Source organism: Vombatus ursinus, unplaced genomic scaffold (assembly GCF_900497805.2).
Source record: "Vombatus ursinus unplaced genomic scaffold, bare-nosed wombat genome assembly UNPS02014768.1, whole genome shotgun sequence".
Lineage (NCBI taxonomy): Eukaryota > Metazoa > Chordata > Mammalia > Diprotodontia > Vombatidae > Vombatus > Vombatus ursinus.
In genome coordinates, this window is record NW_020954546.1 from 11730610 (window position 1) to 11751441 (window position 20832).

Here is a 20832-nt window from a genome sequence, read left to right on the forward strand (position 1 = left end):
CATGATCACACAGAGGCTGGGACGAGTGGGGGCGGGGATTGGATTCTTAAGCAGCTTCATTGATCTTTCTTCCTCTTCCTTTTTTTTTCTTTTTTTTTCTTTTTTTAAGAAATGCACTTGCCTATGATACTGTTTCTCCAGTGAAATGACTGCTCCTCCATTACTCTATCGATACCATATTGTGCATGCTAGTGTTGTATTTCTATACAGTAGCTTGAGATTTATTAACTTATACTGTAGATGTTATGTATTCCTATGACAAAAAAAAATTAAGTCTTCAAAAAATTTTTTAAAGTTTTTTAATTTATTTTTTTCTTTTGGGGGTAAAGTTCGCTCTACCAAATAGTGATCGTAACAAATTGATCTGTTATGGATGTTGCTATAGTGACATGCAATTATATCTTATTTTGTTTCTAAAAAGGAAAACAAAGCAAAAGAAACACCAGTATTAGCTTCATCTTAATGCCTGGTGTTCGTTGTCACAGTGAAATTCTAACTATCACAGTGTAGGAGAACAGTGACTGTGTTCTTGGAATGAGCCTTCGTGCTTTTTGTCATGTTATGCAGTGAACTATTTCTAAGGTCTAATCAGTGATTATTTTTCAACTCCGTGTTTCTGTAAGGAATTATTTCACACACGGACCATTCTTAGCAGTTTTCCTCAGTGATGGAATATCATGAATGTGAGTCATTATGTAGCCGTCGTACCTTGAGCAAATAAACTTACAGATCTGATGTCAGTGCGTACTTGGTTGTGTTCTGTGTGTTGAATTTATTCTGCGGTTTCCACCGAGATTGACACAGGGCGTTGTCCCCAGCATCCATACACTCGGGGAACCTGGATGAGTTGACTGTCTCTCTCCCTGCCCAAACTCATGTCCTTCACACTTCCATTGCCTCTCTTCATCAGTACCTGGGACAGGTCGGCTCAGCATTTTGGTGGCTTTGAGAGGAGAATGGGTATGCTTAGGATGGCCAAGGGCATGTTACCTCTCTCTAAGGATCCCAGGTTGTTGAAGGAGAAGAGTTCTCTCCTGACCCTGCCCTCAGCTTAAAGCAGAAATTGTGGGTTTGTGTGATGAAAGGAAGAAATTCCATTTAAAAAGTTGGATTTTAATTCTTAGGTTATAGATTTCAGTCACAGATTGATACTTAATCTGTAATAGAGAAGGAGCCAGAGGCCAAAGATGTCCCTCCAGGTACAGTTGAAGTGCATCATCAGTGATTCCTTGAGTGACTTGGCTTTCAGAGCATTCGCTCTCCAAGCTGCCTGTGAGCAATGAGGACCTCACCAGACAACAGTGAGGCTGGCCACCTGATCCCGGAAATTTGCCCAAATGATCAGCACTGTGCTCTTGGACAGACTTGTGGGTTCTCAGCCAAATGAATGAGATGGCACTTTGTCTCCCAGCAGTCATTGCCATTATTCATGGAGGTGCCCCCAAGTTCTAAGTTTGAGCTTCTCAGACTAAATGACAAGGGGACAAACTTGAGCCCAGAAACAGTGACTTAATACACAGATTTCCTGAATGGGTTAGTCAGTGATAGAAAACAGATTTAATAAATACTTTAAAAATCTGGACTGCAGGTTTGCTCCATTCTGTTTATATTTAATTATCACATTATCACAAGTCATTGTTCAGCTTAATCCTCATTTAAAGTGGCCAGCCTGGAATGTGCATTGACTCATAACAAAATGTTCCAAGAATGGCACCGGTCTCTATTGGGCATGCAGTTATTCTCAAGAAGTCCAACAAATAAAACCTTCCTAATTACAGACGATCTAGGTTAGCAACAAAATGTCCTACGCATTCTTGGAACATGGGGAAAGCAATGAAGAAGAGGGGCTAGTAGGCCAACTTATAATTTAAATGAGGTCACACGTAATCAAAAGCTGGTTGTATCTAAAAGGTACCTTTCGAGTAACTATTCAGATATCTGAATATAAGCCCACGTGGTGGTGACATTTAGGCGTCCACAACGAATTTCATCTTTACAGACTAAACAAGGCCAAGAAGGATGGTCTGGTCCAGTCTGGACCTGCTCAGTTGGTTAAGACACTCTGCAAATGAAGCCATGGCTGGGGCCCTGTCTGTATGAGCTGGGAAACGTCAACTCTGTTCCTAGGGAGGCTGCTTGAAGGCACAGATTGTGGCTCTGTGTCCCTCGAAATGCCTTGCTATCCATAGTGGGCACTCAGTAAGTGTTTGGGTTTGGCCAGTGCTTCTACAAATGGGCACCCTTGAACATTAATGGGTAGGGTTGAGACCATATATCAATTAGCACCATCAGTGGGGGAGAAGCCACGTATATGGCTGTGTACATTAAAGCAATTATAAATGGCAAAATTTAAGAAAACTGGAGGTGGGCAGGGGGAATGTCTGTTTGGCTCAGAACTTTTTAATGGGATTTTTTTTTCTTTTTGACAGTTAAGGGTCCTAAACTGGCTATACCAACCTTTGTCTAGTAATGGTCTTCCTGCCTCCAATTTTCCCCCCAATCCGCAGAATCTCCCAAATGGGGAAAGAAGTCTGACCATGTCAGTCCCAAGACCTTCAGTGGTTTTTCTGTTGGCTGCTAGATACAATACAAACTCTCCTGGCCCTCCGAAGAAGCCTTGTCTACCCTGCTCTAATCTACCACACTATGCACTCTTAATTGCTAGCCAGCTGGCATTCTTCATCTTTTTTGTGATGCAGACCCCTTTGGACATCTGGTGAAGTCCATGGACCAGACTTTAGAATGATGTTTTTAAATCCATACATTCTCAAAGGCCACCAAATATATGGAAGTAGCTATCAGAATACTAAGTTCACAGACTAGTTTAAGAATTCCCTTAGAGGTTCTTTCCATACATAAAAGGCATGCCCCTTACCTCATCAGAGCCTGTTGAAATCACCCTTCCTCCCTAACCCCATCACCCCATCAGGTTGCAACCACTTCCATCAAGCTTTCCCAGATTCCCGCCACTGCCCTCCAAGCTGAGGGCCCTTCCAGTTGATGTAAAACACTTTGCTTCTCTTCTGCATCCAGTCTTTGTGAACGTTCCATATCTTCCTTAGATTGTCCACAGGGCCAAAATTATGGCAGCCCCAATGCCTTGGACACGTAGACACACACGTTTGTTGAATTCAGCAAACTGAATGGGTTGTTGGTAGGGTAGGGTAAGATAGTACCCCCGTTTTGCAGAGAATGAAACCGAATCTCAGAGAATGTGACCTACCCAAATGAAAGCAAGAAGTACCAGAAGAGGAATGCTTACAGTCTAGGTCTCCACTCCTGGGCTAATGGCCTATCCCTTACATCAAACTATATACACTTGGGAACGTTTCTCGTGCAGATGGAATTTTGGAGAGAACTGGGGGAATCGGATATCTTTGCCATGGATTTCTGGCTCCCGGTGCACATACTTTGGATAACGCCCATTCCCTTTCTGATTTTACACATGGATCAGTGTGAGGAGCTTAGGAAGAAACAAGGCTGCCCTACAGATGTCTTAATGAGGGGACCATCCCTGTCCATTGTTAGCCATTTGACCTAAGCAAGTCACTTCACTGACACTCCATTTCTTCCATAAAAAGAGAGGGCCAGACTAGGTGATTTCCAAGAGCCCATGAAGTTTAAGCCCCTCTTTCCTCTCACTGCCGCCCCACCACCACCTCTACCAGAGGCAAGGGGCCAGGAGAAGATGCAGAAGCATTGCCCACAATGAGCAGGCCAGGGACGCTCCCTGGGGAGATGAGGGTGAAACTGGGCCCCTTCGGGAGCTAACTGTGCCATCTTGATTGGAAACATTTCCCAATTTGTTTTTCCAAAGAGAAACTCCATAGAAAGCACTTCTCTGAATCATTACATTTGTAGCATTTTTTGAGTCCCCTAGGTATTTTAACCAGAGCTAGGACAGTAGCAATCAGGCAGCGATACTGTCGCTGTTTAAGGGTCTCTGCTCACATGACACTGGCCATCAGAGAAGCCGGGCCCAGAATAGAGAGAAGAAGCTTCAGGCTTTTCTCTCCCCCTTTCCACTTGTAGCATCTTTCTGTCTGGTGATTGGGCACCCGATTGGAAATCAGAAGAGGCTGGAAGGTAGGAGGCCCACCTTCCTGAGCCCCACAGAAGAGGCTGATGCTACATACTCAGAGCTCTCCCTGCCTGGGCATCCACTCTGAATTGGCAGTAGGAAAACATTTCCTTTGTATGGATTTACTGTGCCCCCCAGCCCCACATCTGCACTCTATTACAAGCTATAGAGAACATTCTCTTCAAAATGGATTGCACGGCCCTTCACGACACACAGGTATCGCTGGCTTCAGTGCCTGGTTCCGCACAGTGATGGCAGCCTTTTACAACTGTGCCCCACCCCATTTCAGGATAGGAGTACAGTGTCCACCCTGCAGTGTTCTCTGCTCTGGACCTGGCTCAACTCTTTTATGCTTAATACATTTAAGCTTAACTAGTGGAGCTGCCTGTGGGGAGGAGGCAGTGAACTGTTTGTATTGGGGAGATGACTGCTACGGTTTGATATTTTACTCCTCCTGGGATGTTCATCTGAACTCAGAGGAGTAAAGCTCCAATGGTGCCAGGTCAGGCATGGAGCAATGAGGAAGACGATTTGGGGCACCTCCCAAACCATATTATGTAAGACCTGCATAGACCCTAGGTGTAGAAAATGGATCTCTCAGGAAGGATTTATTAAGTACCCACTATGTGCCCAAGATTCCTCTTCAACCAAAGCATTCAGTTTAACAAACTTTGTTAAATCCCTCTGATGTACAAAAGACTAAGCAGTGAAGTTAGACAGGACACCCACCGTCTTCTTGGGAAGCTTTGGATCTAATGGGAAAGGGTCCACATAAAAGTACTCAGAAATTGGAGGAGGGAGAGATCATTTTCATCTAGGGATAACAATCATAGGAGGCTTCACGGTGCCTGAAATGGGTGGGCTTGGATAACCAGAGGTGAAGGAGTCCATTTCAGGGATGGGGGACAGCATGAGCAAAATTGGGGTGTGTGCCTTACCTTCTGTCTACATGTGTGGGAAACTCTCTGCTGCTGCCACCATCCCACCGTCCTCATTCTATGTCCTGCCCTACAGCCTGTGTCTGGCAAGCCAGCAGTTCTGAGCCTATAATGCCATCCTCTGGCAATTGGTATTGATCTGACCCACTTAAAACCAAGCTGTATCAGTACAGGAGCTGAAGCAGGGTTCCTATGGGAGCCCTGATTGGCCAAGAGCAAAATGACCTTTGTATGTTGGTAAGCAGCTCTTCAGCAGGCGAAGGCCAGAGAATCTTTGCCAAGTTCCCAGGAATATCAAATACAGGTGGGCATCCCCCAAAAGGGAGAGCTGCTGAGTGGCTCTTGAGGACCCTTAATGAAGGACGGATTCTATTGCCTCAATGGAGAGGGGGCATTTCCACGTTCCATCCTGCACACCTCAGCGGCCATAAGTTTTCTTCTTGGACGGGAGGACAGGACAGGAGGAATCCTGAGGGCAGCAGGACGGGCCTGAGAGTTGGGATGGGAGAGATGGTATTGAAAACATGGAGGGGCGGGGGAGGGGAAGCACCCAAAGCACACTCAGCCCTTCCAGAATGTGGGACCCTTGCTGTGGCCCCCGGGGCATCAGAGGAGGGCACCAGATGCACAGGCTGTCGCTTAAGGGCTCATTCCACACCTGAGCTAGAAATAGGAACCATGCCTGGCCTCTAGTCAAAGACCTGTGGGAGGGGTGAGCAGGATGCTGCTTACTCTGCTGTACAACTCTCACCACGAGGAAGCTGTTCTGCCCCTGCAATCAAGCCCACATCTGCCATTCTCCAATTTCATGGTCTCCTAGATGTCAAGGCGGAAGGGTCATCCAAAGTCATCCAATACAACCCTTTCACTTTATAGATGAGGAAACTGAGGCCCCAGATGGTGAAATAACATTATAGAGCAAGAGCTGGAAGGGACCCCTTCATCTTAGAGCGTGGAGGATGTCCAGGGAGGTCACATGGGGAGTAGGCATCAGGGAGGGGATTTGAACCCACAGCCCCTAACCCCACAGCCAATGCTCTTTCTACAGGGCCATACCAGTCTACTCTTCGGGGCCAAGGTGATAAATCTAGTCCTTCTTCAAATACTAGAAGAACCTATCAGTCGCTCCCTGAGCCTTCTCTTCTCCAGGATAAACATTCACAGTCCCTTCAAAAAAGCTACATACAGTATCATTCAGAAGCCCCATGTGTCCAGAAAAGCACATGTTAAAATGGGGTCCCCCAATGTACCCAAGACTCCAGATACAGTCTGACCAGGGAGGAGTCCCTAACCCTGGACACTATGCCTCTTTGAGGATCTCATTCGCTATTTTGGCTGCTAAGTCCCTCTCTTGACTCATTAAGGCTCTAGTCCACTAACACCCCGGGATCCTTTTCAGAGGACAAGCTACCTCGATGCGAGCACTGACTGGGTGCTTGGGTTGGAGGGGGGTAGACCGGACAAGGGAAGAGGTCCTTCCTGCCTCATCCCCCTTCTCCCTCATCCCCCTCGCAAGGCTGGGAGTTTCAGAGGCTGAGCTAGCTAGGACAGCTCTCTCATGCTGCCACCTTCAGAGTGCAAGCCTGAATTGCAGCCTGCAACCGGACCAGGGAGGAAACCCAGACAAGCCTAGGCTGGGACTATGGAAGAGGGAGGAGAAAGGGAGGAGTCCAGACCAGTGTGAGGAAGCTCGCTCCTCCCTCGAGCTTAGAGTTTTAGGGAGCTGCCTAGGATGCTGAGAGGTTCATTCGCTTGCCCATAGTAGAACTTGAACTCAGATCTTCCCGACTCCAATGTCTTGCCCTCCATCAGGCTGTGATGGATATCGCCTAGACCAAAGGGGGATAGCAAAGCATTCATTTAGGTCTCCAGCCCACCTGCAGCAAGAACAGGGTCGTTTGGGCTACAGAGGGCCAGCTGATTTGGGAAAACAGAGGACAGAAAAGAGAGCCAGGAAAAGACATTTATTTATTTGGGTGCCTTCTACAATGTCTAAAAATCAAATTTCCTTGAGTGTTAACATTGGAGCCCCTGCGTGTGGGCATCTAACAAAGGAGGGAATGGAGGCTGAGATCCGAGGGCCTGAAGTGGAATTCGAACCCAGGTCTTCTTGCCTCCTGGAGCGTGACTCTGACCACGTCTGGCTACTGCCTCTCATAGGCTCTGGAGCAGAAAAGGCCCTCAAAGATCATTAGCCCTCAAGCCCTCATTTAACCGAGGTGGAAAAGGGCTCCCCCAGGGAGGGAAAAGGAACTATCTGAGATCACATGGATAATGAGCAGCAGAGACAGAATTTCAGTTTGGGTCCTCAGACTGGGAAGCCAGAGCTCTTGCCTACTTCCAATCCTCTGCTCAAAGTAAATCTGAAACGGAAAAATGCCTCATTTAGCACCTAGTGTGCTCCCTTCCCCTGTATCTGCGGAGCTCTACCGGGGTTGGGACATGGCCCCATTCGGACTAGCGGAGAAACTGAGTACTCTCTCACCACAGCCTGCCTTCCTGGGCCCCACTGATGTGTCTTTAGCCGCTGGTCTGTGGCAGTGTTCCGTGCGTGCGTCTGGGGACCAGTGCCCTTGCACGCATCTTTGCCATGTCTATACGCACAGGCCCGTCTTGCACATCTAAGTTGGGGTGGGATGGAATGTGTCCAGTTCTGGATTGGGAGACAGACTTCTACCTCCTACTTACCGAGAGACCGTGGCCAAGTCCCTTTCCTCCTGTGAGCTTCCCCCCCTGTCAAATGACGATCTAAATGAAGGACGCTAAGCTCCCTTCCAGCCCCACACCCTGCTTTCGCGTCTCTGATGCAGTCAACGTCCCTCACTTTCTCTGGGTCCCCAGCACTTAGCACAGCCCTTGGCACGTGGTAGGCGCTTAAGAAATGCTTCTTGACCTGACTTGTCAGTGGGGGATGGTCTGCGTCCGGCTGTGCAGACAGGTTGTATACACACTGCACCCACCCTTCACATTCTCCCGCACTCTGCAGCCGCACCCTACTTCCCTCTGCACTCTGCCCCCTACCCCAGGTTCCCCCACCTCTTCTCCCGTGCACCCTGTTCGTCGCACTAATCCCTGCACCCCGCGTTCCCTCTGCACTCCGCCCCCGCACCCCCAGTTCTTCGCTTTTGCCCCCACACCCCAGGTTCCACGCATTCTGCACCTGCACCCCTTCTCTCCTGCACCCCTGTTCCTCACACTAGTCCCCGCACCCCCAATTCCCCGCGTTTGTCCTCGCATCCCCTCCCCATATGGGCCCCCGCTGTCTGGTACCCGCCGCGTCCCGCCTCCCCCGCTCCCCTGCATCCCCGCATCTCCAAGCCGTTGGTTGGACCGGCCAGACTGCAGCGGCACGCCCCATCCCTTGGGCGAAGGCTCAGCCCACCAATCCCGGGCCAGCACGACCAGCCAATGGTAGGGCGAAGGCTTCTCGCGCTACTCCAATGGCCTGCCTGTTGCTAAGGCTGGGCTCCCTTCTTTCTTAGCCGCGGGTCAAGGCTGGCGTCCGCGCCCAGAGCCCTGGTAGGAGAGTGTATGCGCATGCGCGGGGGAGGGAGGCCATAGATCCGCCCCGCCTCTACCGAGGAGCCTTCGGGCGTGGGGCTCTTGTTTATTTCTCTGGTTGATCTGGGATCAATTTTTAATAATCCTAACTCGGGAGGGCTTTTTTTCTTTCCCTCTCTCTTTTTTTTATTTTGAAGGGGAATATATGTTAGTGATTATGATGCAAAGTAAAAAAAAAAGAGAAAGAAAAATCCTTTTTAAAAGTGGAGATGAGGACAATTCAGCAAGGAACGAGGACTAGATGTCTGGGCGCCTGAAAATTTGTGTATATGTTTGTGTGTGTGTGTGTGTGTGTGTATCTATGCACACATATACACGTATATAATGTATGTGCATATATATATTTTTTAAAATAAGCCGTAGGGAATAGATTACAGTTTCATACACAGTCCTCTTTCTGACTTTTATATATGGAAATGTTCATGATTTTCTAGTTCCTAATTTTAAAAAAATAGTTCTCCTCCGCAGCCAAATGCAAGCTAATCTGTTGTTGGTCCTGAGGTGGTAGGTTTGGGCTGCGAGGGACCTTTTGGGTCATCTCAAAGTCCACCCTTCTACTTAAAAGAGGAAACTGAGGCTCCGGAAGGTCAATGGACTTGCTAGTTAATAAGTGGCTGAAACCAGGTCCTGGGCCTCCAAATCCAGAGTTAATCCCAACCACCGGCTCTGCCACTGAGAAACGTTAAGTGTAAGATCGCAGAGATTTAAGAGTTCGTGTTTACTTGTCTGTTTCCAAGTTGTAAAGTAGAATGTAAACTCCTTGGGATCCGGAACTGTAAGTGTTTGTAGTTGCAGCCCCAAGCAGAATCTTAAGCACTTAAGGAATGTTTGTTGAATTGAAATACTATTATGAATAATATTATAACATTTACATGGTGCTTTATAATAATATAACAATAATAGTATACCGTTTATGTAGTGCTCTGAGGATTACAGAGCACTTTACAAGTTGTCTCATTTGTAACAGGGATGGTCGGAGGAGTAGGTCTGGGGAGCCCCTCCCATCATCCAAGTTAACATGTAATTACTATCATATACTGTAATTCCTATCACATTACATCATGTCACGTCAACACAGAAGCCCCATTGTATTCTGGATGGAGAGTCGGTTCAGGCAGAGTGATGTACTCCCTTCTCCAATCCTGCCTCCACTGAATCTCCCTGAAGCACAGGTCTGCCCATGCCAGCCCCTGCTCCAACTTCTCCCTGCTGCCTCTACCTCAAAACACAAAGTCACAATCTGGCTCCAATTGATACCATCCCTGTTCAGATTTCCTTCCATTTACTTTGTATATATCTTGAATGTGCTGAGTTACTTACATCCCTGTCCCCACCAAGAGGGCAGGAACAGTGTTTTTATCTTTCTTTGTATCCTCAGTGCTAGTATACTCCCTGGTGCCTAATAAATGCTTACTCACTGACTGGCTGGCTTATGGCACATTATTCCCCATTCATTCTCCTTTCCAGTCAAATTGGCCTTCTTTCGGTTGCTTGTTCACTTCATTTCAGCTCCTGTTTAGGCAGGGTGTGCTGGTAAATATTTAATAATCCAGTCACTGAAAAATGTAGCCAAGACACACTTTTAAGCTTAATCTGAATAACTGACGTTTTATCTATCACTTTTCTTAAGCCTAGACAATCAACAAAAGCAACAAATCAAGCCCTGATTTTTAGTACTGGCCAATTTCTAAGACGTAAATGCTTATATTGAAAATTTAGCAACCAAGGCAAAGCCCTACCTCTAAGCACAGGGTCTAGTTCTGGCCTGATTGCTAGATCTCGGCATGACCTTGGGCAAATCACATCCGCTTAGCTTCTCCAAGAAGAGAGCATTGATTTGTTGAACTCCCAGGTCCCTGGCTGGGAGGGTCTGGAGTCCTGTGATCAATCCCTGGTGTTTGCAGAGTACTGCCCTGGGTGGTGAGGAAGAAGCAAAATCTGGCTCAGACGGGCCCCAACCTCATAGATCTCACAGTCTTGGGGGTGGGGTGGGGGTAAGAACTAAGACACACACAAAAAAATGGAATGTGCTTCATTATGAATGAAGCCCAGTGTGGTGACCCTCAGCAGGTAATCCCAGCTATGCTACAGGGAAGGCTGAGGCTGACCCATCTCCTGTGTTCTGGAGTTCTGAGTTGCAGTCCGGCTAAAGTCGGCCAATGTCCTCACTAAAAGTCAGGCGTGCTATGGTGAACCCATGTGGTGGCTGTCTAGGAAGGGGCAAACTGGCCCAAGTCAGAAGCGGGGTTGGTCCTGTACAAATAGAATGGAATCAGGCTGTGAGTGGCTGCTGTCCTTCCAGCTGAGAGGAGATGGGAGACTTTAAAAAAAAAAAAAGTAAGTGCATGACAGGGGCAAACCATGTGTCATTCGAAGGAGACATTGGAGAGGGGACCATTGGTGGGAGCTTCCTGAAGGAGGAGACATTTGGACTGAACTTTAAAGGATTTGCAGAAATTCAACTGGGGGACAGAGAGTGGGAGAGGGCATTGTAGGCACAGGAAAAAGCCTGGACGAAAGCACAGACATGGGAAATCAGAGTTCTCTGTGGCTCCGGGATGGGAGAGCTGTCCAGTTTGGCATTGTGGACCTCAGGACTGCAAAGGCTTCCCCACAGGGAACTGGCCAGAGGCCCAGGATCATACCTTAATCCCTTCTACATGGAGATGCCAAGCAATGAGCTAATCGAAGTGGGCCCAGACTTTGGAGAGCCTGGAATGCCGGGCAGAAGATGACACACTACCCCGGCTTAAGCAGATTATTTTAGAAAGTTGTTCCTGGTCCACTGTCAGATACAGGAATATATTTAGAAGGTGCTTCATAGCGATCAAGAGCTTTACACACTTGAGCCTCAAAGGAACTCTGTGAGGGAACTTTTCTGTTTCATAGTGGAAGAAGCAGATATCCACAGATATCCAAAGGCACACCACGGGATAGGGCTCCCAGCACCTCCAATCTGTTCTTTCCACTGTACCACACTGCCTCAGAGAGGTGACTTAGTCAACTGATGTTTGAAGGCTGAGGCCAAAGGTTTTAGACAAGAGCTGTCACCCGCTATCCTGGGGTAGGGCCAAAAAGAAAAAAAAAAGGAAATTCAACTGGTAGGATTCAGTTAAACAGTGCTAGAGTGGCAGAATTTCCCAATACAGCCACTCTAGGGTGGCATGCTCCAGGAAAGGATGAAAAGGGCAGTGTGGAAATTAAGCTAAAAGCCAGACATTCCCTGGGGAGCCAAGACAGATTTCATGTACCCACTAGGCACCGCAGAAATCTGCTGGGTTTAAATAAACAGTTCCAAGGGGGTGTGTGTGTGTGTGTGTGCGCGTGCGCGCGCGTGTGAGAAAGAGAGACAGAGACAGAGATAGAGAGACAGAGAGAATATGTGTGGGTATGTGTTTGAGAGTGTGTGTGTGTCAGAGAATATGTGTGGGAGAGAGAGAGAGAGAGAGAGAATGTGTGTGGGGGGGTGTTTGAGAGTGTGTGACAGAGAGAATGTGTGTGTGTGAGAGAAAGAGAGAGAGAGAATGTGTGTGGGTATGTGTTTGAGAGTATGTATGAGAGAATATGTGTGAGTGTGGGTGGGTATGGGTGTGAGAGAGAGAAAAGAGAGAAAAAAAGAATGTGTGTGGGAGTGTGTTTGAGAGTGTGCGTGAGAGAATATGTATGGGAGTGTGAGTGAGAGAATATGTGTGGGTGTGGGTGGGTATGGGTGTGAGTGTGAGTGTTGTGAGAGTGTGTGTGAGAGAGAGAGAGAATGTGTGTGTGTCAGAAAGAGAGAGAAGGTGTATGTGCAGGGTGTGTTTGAGAGTGTGTGAGAGAATATGTGTGGGTGAGTATGTGTGTGAGAGAGAGAATATGTGAGTGGAGTGTGTGTGTGTGTGTGTGTGTGTGTGTGTGTGAGAGAGAGAGAGAGAGAGAGAGAGAATGTGGGGGGTGTTGTTAGAGTGGCGGTGTATTTCTGGCTCTCTATCTTGCTACCGGAAGATTAGAGAAACAAAATGGTGAAACAGGAAGGCCTTGGAGTTGTTTGAATCCTGGACCAACCATGATGGACCTTGGCAAGTGACCTTAGGCAGCTAGATGGGTCAGTGGAGTCAGGAAGACCTGAGATCCTGCCTGTAAGAACCCTGTGATTCTGGGCAAATCCCTTCACTTCAACCAAGTCGAACTAACAAGCATTTATTAAACTCCTACTATCTTTTGGGCACGGTGCTTACACTGGGGATATAAAGGCAAAAACCAGTGTCTGCCTTTGTTGTTTTGTTTGTTTGTTTGTTTGTCTTTTGTTCTCATGACATCAGGGAGGTGATGCCATGACACACAAGTGAACTGGATTTAAGTGAGGCAGGGCTGTGAAAGGTCACCAGGCTCACTTTCTCCTCTGGAGCCATCTGGGCCCAGTGGTCAAATACGGATCAGGACAACTGGAGAGGGCTGCTGATGCAGTGGGGAACTTTGGCCTTTTCAAGCTAAGGTCTTTAACAGGTCTCAGTTTGACTGAGGCAAGGTCCATTCAGTGATTAAGGCTGGGCAATGCCAGGAAACAAGGTCTATGCAGGATAAACTGGAGATAATCTCAGAGGGAAGATGTTAGCATTAAAGTAGATCTGGAAAGACTTCTTGTAGAAGGCAAGATTTTTACCTGAAGCTTAGCTGTCTACCTCAGTTTCTTCATCTGTAAAATGGCATTAATAATAGTACCCACCTCCCAGGATGGTTGTGAGGATAAAGTGAGGTAATTGTAAAGAGCTTGGCAAACCTTAAAATGCTGTATAAATTCAAGCTATTACTCAGTATCTCTAGGTTTCATTTTATTCCTCCATAAAAAAGGAAATGACAACATACATAGAATCTAGGACCCAGAACAAAGGCTCTGAGTCCATTGTGGAGGCCTCTCACATACCATCATCTTTGTTAACTTCCTCACCCTGGGAACGTCAGAATTTGGCTGGAGCCAAGACCTCCACAAAAAAGATAAAGGGCCTTCAGCTCCCATGCGAACACTCAAGCTAACAAAACATCAAATAGAGGACAGGTTTCATTTATCCTGACCCAGAAAAAAAAAAGCCACAGAATATTTGATCCCAAGCTCATGAAAAGGCAGAGCACCCGGTCTTTTCCTGCCCAAAGAGCCCCACCCTTTCTGGGGACTTAGTCCTCTAAACTTATAGTACTACCCAAGTGCCTGTGTATCCTCCAGGCTCCAATCTGGGTTCCCTCCCCTCCTCTTTCCCCCTCCCCCCTCCTCCCCTCAATGATTATTGAATCATCTTTATGCAGGTGACTCCAAAACCTACATATCCAGCCCTTACCTCTCTTCTGAATTTCCAACTTTCTTCAACATCTCCACTTGGATGGATTCCACCTGGATTCAACATATCCAAGACAGAACTTGTTACCTTTCCTCCTAAACCCACCCCTCCTCCTAACTTCTCTCTTTCTGTTGAAGGTACCACTATACTTCTAGTCACCCAGGTTTCCAACTTAAATCTTCCACCCTCTTTACAAGCTAGGTGTGTTGCAGTGTTGGGGGCAGTTAGGCAGTACAGTAGATAGATTGATAGAGTGGATAGAGTGAAGACTCATCTTCATGAGTTCAAATCCAGCCTCAGACACTAGCTGTGCAACCCTGGACAAGTCACTTAACCCTGTTTGCCTCAGTTTCCTCATTTGTCAAATGACAAATGAACTAGAGAAGGGAATGGCAAACCACTCCAGTATCTCTGCCAAGAAAACCCCAAATGGGGTCAGAGAGAGTCAGTCCTGAAAAGATACAATAGCTGTTGTAGTAGATGTACTGGGCCTGGAGTCAGGAGCACCTGAATTCAGATCCAGCCTCAGACACTTATTAGCTGTGTGACTTTGGGTAAAAAGTCACTTCAACCTCTGTTTGCCTGTTTTCTTAACTATACAATGGGGATAATAACAGCAACCTACCTCTCAGGGTTGCTTTGAGGATCAAATGAGGTAATATTTTGTAGAGTACTTAGCACACGTAGGGGCTATATAGACACTTAGCCCCTTCTCCCTCCACCTTTCACTTACCACCCTCCCAGCCAATCAGTTGCCAAACCTTGTTGATTCTACCTCCTCCACGTCTAATCCTCTGTCCTCTTCTCTTGCCACATCCACCCCAGCCTAGGTTCTCGTGACCTCTCACCTGCATTATTTCAATAGCCTCTAACCCAGGCTCCCAGAACCTAGTCTTCTCCTTCTCCAATCCACCCTCCACACAGTTGATGGATATTCATGAAGCAGGAATCTGACTTTGCCATTTCTCAGTTACAAAAGTTTCGGTGACTCCCCATTTGCCTTAAGGATATTATCAAAACAGCTCTGGCATTTGAAGCCCATCATGAACCGACTCTAACCTATCATTATTACCCCACCTGTACTCTGGGCTCCCACCACACCTGCCTAATTTTTATTCCCCATACAGGGAATCTTATCTCTCACCCCTAGGCTTTTGTACAACGCGGATGGCCATGCCAGGAACACTCTCTCTCCTCATCCCTACCTCTTGAAGCCCTTCAAAACGTTCCTCCGCAGTGTTATCATTCCCGATTCCCCCCAGTTATTTGTCCCTCTCCCCTCCTCCATTACTGTGTATTTATTTTGTGTCTCTCCTGTAGTATCTACTTTTCTGTGAACATTCTATGTTCTCTGAGTTGGATGTGAGCACCTTTAGAACAGGCTGTCTCATTGCTGTCTTTATGTGTCCAACCCTTAAGACACTATCTAGCTCATTAATAAAAAATGTCTGTTGATTGATTAATAATTAAACTCCAGTGAAGGGCATAGTTTTGGAAACGTTGTTGTTATTTTTGTCTTTTGTTCTGGAAGAGGACTATGACTTCAGGAAGGTGAGGCTATGACATGCAAGTGAATTGGATTTAAGGGAGGGAGGGCTGTGCAGTCACTAGCCTCACTTTCTCCTCTGGAGCCATTCGATCCCAGTGGCAAAATGTAGATCAGGACAACTAGAGATGTCCCAGGATGAAGTGGGGGACCTTGGCCTTTTTAAGCCAAGGTCTTTCCTAGGTCTTAGTTTGACTGGGGCAACACCTATTCAGTGATTAAGGCTAGGTAAGAAATGAGGCAAAGAATGGCCTCTTTTACCTAGTTAAAAAAAAAAATCATAATACCTTTGGGAAATAAAGCTCCTCATGTAACCATAGCCCAGGCTATTAGGTCTAGACAGACTATAGAACAATTAGGAGAATCAGGGAAGGGGCTGGAGGCTGTGGAATTTTTCATAGAGACAGACAAAGGCAGTCAGAGCCTCTTAGAAATGCACCAATGCAGGGAGTGCAGCAATCAGACTAGATAAGGATAATGAGAGTGGGGGTAGAGGGACAGAAGTGCCGGGGTGGCAGGGGCTGCATTCCTGGCTTCATCAGTCATTCTAGCTGTTTCTGTCCACCTGGCTCCCCTCCTCCCTGTGGGGCGTGGAGCCTGGCTAAAGCAGCCTGCATCAATCTTTTCCTCTCAGTCCAGGAATCTCATCCCTTACCCAGCACTGCCCTCCTTGTGGCAGCTCTAATCTTGATCCAGAAAGCTTTTACCAGGTCCCTGCTGCCATCTCCAGGGCCTTATGCTTCCCTGGACTAGCTGTGGGGAAACTTTCCCTCCACAAGGAACTAAGGTCCCAGAGTCACATTCTCTGAACTGTAAGGAATCTCTCAAGTTATTTCCCAGCAAGATGTATCCAAACAAATACTGTGTGGCCACATCTGGGGCACAGTGGGAAAAAAAAATTGTGGCTTCTGAAATCAATGAGGATCTGGGTTCAAATCCTGTCTCTGCCATTGTGTGAATTACCGGTGTGATTCTGGGAATCTCCTCTAATCTCTCTGAGCTCTCAGTCTTCCCATCTGTGAATAGGTTGGACTAAATGGACCCTAAGATCCGTTCCGTCTATGATCCTATATCTGTCTGTTGTGATTTGCCAGCCAACAATGGATTCACTACTGATTAGAAGCAGCAGTAAGTTTTGGCAACCTCAAAGAGGTCTGGTCTGATAGGGAAGCCCTGTCCTCTGGGTGCCCTAGGTCTGCCCTGAGGAAGCCCCTGTGCTGATGGGGAGGTACAACCCCTGCTCTCAGCGAGTCCCGGGTGGGAAGGGGAAGGCACAGTCACTCGGAGATGACCAGTCTCCTAAATAATGCTATGAACTCCTGTAATCCCTAGGGGGATGGGGAAGGCAGAGCCCTCCACTCCTGAGCGAGGGAAGGGTAAGGCTCAGCAAGCAGATAGAATCCTTCGGGAGAAGAAGCAGAGGGACTGACCCTCAGTCAGTTGGAGGTGGAAGGGACTTGATGGGGAGAGAAAGGGGGGGAGGGGCTGCTCCCCAGTGAAAAAGAGAAAGTGCCACAGATTGGAAAATCAGGGAAGGAAAGGGAGGCACCCATCGGGGCTGCTATTGTTGTCATGAATGAATTAAAATCGGCTTCTCCTTGAGAACCAAACAAGCAAACAAATAAATGAGCACTATTCTGGGTATAGAATTTTACTGCCTAAAGGGCCACAAGGGTGATTAGGAAGGTCTGTAAGCCTAGGAGAGCTGTGGGCACCAGTGCTTGACCATTGGAGGGGAGGGGGCAGAGGAAGAAGGGAGGTGGGGGCGGAGAGGGAGGGATTAATTTAATAAGAAGATCTGACCTTGCTACATTCTCTCCCCTGCCCAGTTTCCCCAGTTACCCCTGGGGAGTTTCGGAGCTGGCGGAAGCCTGGGCCGGGACAGGTTTCTTCAATCCTTTCTTTCTTCTCCTCTTGGTCTCCCCTCCAGCATCATCTGCTCTTCTTTTCCCTCCAGGGTCCTGTTCACAATAGAGCTGCTGGAGCTGTGAAAAGACTGAGGCGTTGAAAGGAAATCACCAGACAATGGGAAAAAGCTTATTTAACCAGGAAGAGGATAAGGGGAGGGGGAAGAGAGAAGATCTGGGGGGAGGTGGGGAGCGGAGTTCTGAGTTGGTCATCCAGACTCTGTCGTTAGCCATAGATCTTTTTGCAATTGTGAAGCATGGCAGCTCTGCATACAGAAATGCGGGAAGGGGGCGATAATCTGCAGAGTTGTTCTTTCGGTCAATTTGGAATATCCCACATTGAGCCCTTCCAGGCATACAGATGGGGAATGGGGTGGAATTGAGAGACTCAGGTCTGAGAGGGGGGAGACCTAGCTCCTGCCTTCATGGAGCCCCTGGTGTGATGGGGGGGCACAGCCCCTGCCCTCAGGGAGCCCTTTATCTGATGGAAAGGACACAGTCCCCACTTTTGGGGAGCCTCTAGTCTGATGGGGGTGGGGAGAAATAGCCTTTGCCCTCAAGCAGTCTCTTGTCTAATAGGGAAATAAGATAGAACGTTGGAACTGGAACGGACCTAAAAGATGATCAAATTCAATTCTCTCATTTTACAAATGAGGAAACTGAGGCCCGGAGAAGTGAAGTGGCTTGCCCAAAGATTTCAGGTCCAGTTAATGCCAGTGCCTTGGCTCCCAAATCCAATGACTTTTTTGATGCACTGGGTGCAGCTTCTCTGGGAAGTCTAAGCCTGAAGCAGGGGATGACATCATGAAAAGGACGGCCCAGGATTTCCATAGCTCGTTTCCACATCATAGACACTAGAGCCAGGACCTAGTCAGAACTGGAAGGAAGGAGTCTGAGGAGGAATTAGATGCCCTGGGAGTGTCCATTGTGAGGAGTGACTTTGTTCCCCTTGGATGTAAGTGACAAAGGCTGAAGTTCCAGATGGGTGCCGAGTAATTACCAGATGGAATGACAGATCCAGACTGAGCTCTTAGGGGAATCTTCATACATTTGTTTCATAGAGTGTTGGAGTGGGAAGGTGCCTTAGAGCTCACCTTGTAGAATCTATGACCTCTCACATACATGAGCCCTCCATACCTACCCAAGGTTTGAAGTTACTTTGTGCATCAGTATCCATTCAAAAATGCCTATGAGCCCCCACTGATATTTACTTTTACTAGACTAGCCAAAAGACACATTACCTCAAAGCAAAAGACATTTCATCAAAGAGCATGGTGAAATAAACGAAACGATCCCCCAAGCACAAAGAGGTACATTCTCCCACAGGTTATCACACTGTCTGGGAGGGGACACATGCAGTAAACACATATGACCAGGTACATGCTTGATGGGACACACATGTATTAGGAGCAGTTCATGATTCCCAAGTCTGTGCTGCCTGTTTCATGTGGTGATGTCACTGAGCAAACTGCTCCCTCCCCTGAGCTAAGGTGCTCTGCCGCTCTGGTCTTTCTGCTATGTTGCTCATTATTGAGTCTCCCCTGGGCTGCTCATCTCTCTGCTGCTGGCTGGTGCCAAAGGCTGGTCTGAGCTATTCTGTGGCTTCCTCTCCACTGGGGTGGTCATGGGCTGGGTGGAGGGTGGTCTGGGTGGGGGAGAGAGGAGGGACTGCCAGCTCTTTAGTCCATGGCCCAGGAGCTATCCTCATTTTTTATCACGAAATAGACACTAGTAGGGGCATTGACTCAGCCAGTTAGCAAGTGGAGCCCTTAGGCAATTTTAAAAGCTGGTCCTTTTATCCTTTGGTCCTATTTTAATCTCTTAGTCAGACTCTTACCTGAATTCTAGTCAGAAAGTTCCTTTTAATTCCTATTATTCCTGAACTCTGACAACTCACTCCCAGAGCCTCCATTTAGCAAAACTGCAAAGAAGAAGTTGGCCAAGCTGAGGTGTGGACACTTCTGTCCAACACCCTTAAGCTCTTTGAGTTCCATGCAAATCACAGGAGTCGGGTCAGACGGTAAAGACCAAAAGGGTTGGTGACTTTGATCTTATTCCACGCTCCCCACCCCCCAAGCATCACCAAAATAGCTGTTTTTTTGACAGAATAATCCACTGGTTCCCAACCTTGGACCATGGATCCTGCAGTTATTGCAAGAGGTGCTTGAAACCATATGAATACCAGGTATGGTCATTTTTATCTGTAAAACAGATAAATTACACATCTTGCACATATCTATAGATGGCTTTTTCAAGTGTATGTAGATGCTTAAGAAAATACCGGTTCATTTAAAGGCTTTGCTAAGTTCCTAGAAGTTTTTTGTTCTCATGTCTATCAGTGGATAGCAATAGTATAATTACTTTCACATGGGGCAGCTAGGTGGTGCAGTGGCTGGCTGGTGCCAGCCCAGGAGTCAGGAGGACCTGAGTTTAAATCCTACTTTAGACACTAGCAAGTAGGTGGTGCAGTAGATAGAGAACTGGACTTGGAATCAGGACAACTCATCTTCATGAATGCAAATCAGGTCTCTAACACCTGCTAGCTGTGTGAGCCTGGGCAAGTCATTTAACCTTGTTTGCTTCAGTTCCTCATCTGTAAAATGAGCTGGAGAAGGAAATGGCAAAACATTCTAGTGTCCTTGCCAAGAAAACCCCAAATGGGGGTCACAAAAAGTTGAATACACTGAACAAAAAGAATTCTCATATGTGGGGTTCAAGAAATTTTTTGATTTGCCTCCCAATTGGTCTCTGTGCTTCAAGTCTGATCTCTCATTATCCATCTTTCACACAGCTGCCAAAATGATGTTCTTTTTTTCTTTAAGGCAATTGGGGTTAAGTGACTTGCCCAGGGTCACACAGCTAGTACACGTCAAGTGTTTGGTCTGAGGCCAGATTTGAACTCAGATCCTCCTGACTTCAGGGCCAGTGCTCTATCTACTGCACCACCTAGCTGCCCCCCTGACTTCAGGGCCAGTGCTCTATCCACTGTGCCACCTAGCTGCCCCCAAAATGATTTTCTAAAGTGCAGATCTGACCATGTCACTCCCCTACTCTATAAACTTCAGTGGATCCCTATTGCCTGTAGGATCAAATATAAATGTCTTTATTTTGCATTTAATATTCTTCCTAACCTGGCCCCAATCTACCATTCTGGCTTTGTCATACATCGCCTCCTGCCCCCTTCACTCACACTCCCTTGGACCAACCCAACTGGCCTTTTATCTGTTCTTCATATGAAGTGCAATCTCCCATCTGCATGTCTTTGCACAGACTCTCCTCCATGCATGGAATGCACTGTTTGCCCCAGTTTCCTCCCCTGTAAAATGAGCTGAAGAAGGAAATAGCAAACCATTCCAGTATCTTTGCCCAGAAAACCCCAAATGGGGTCACAAAGAGTCAGATAGGACTGAAAAATGACTCAACAACATCCCCTCACCCAGGGCAGAATGTAAACACCTTGAAGGCAGGGGCTATATTCTGTTTTGCC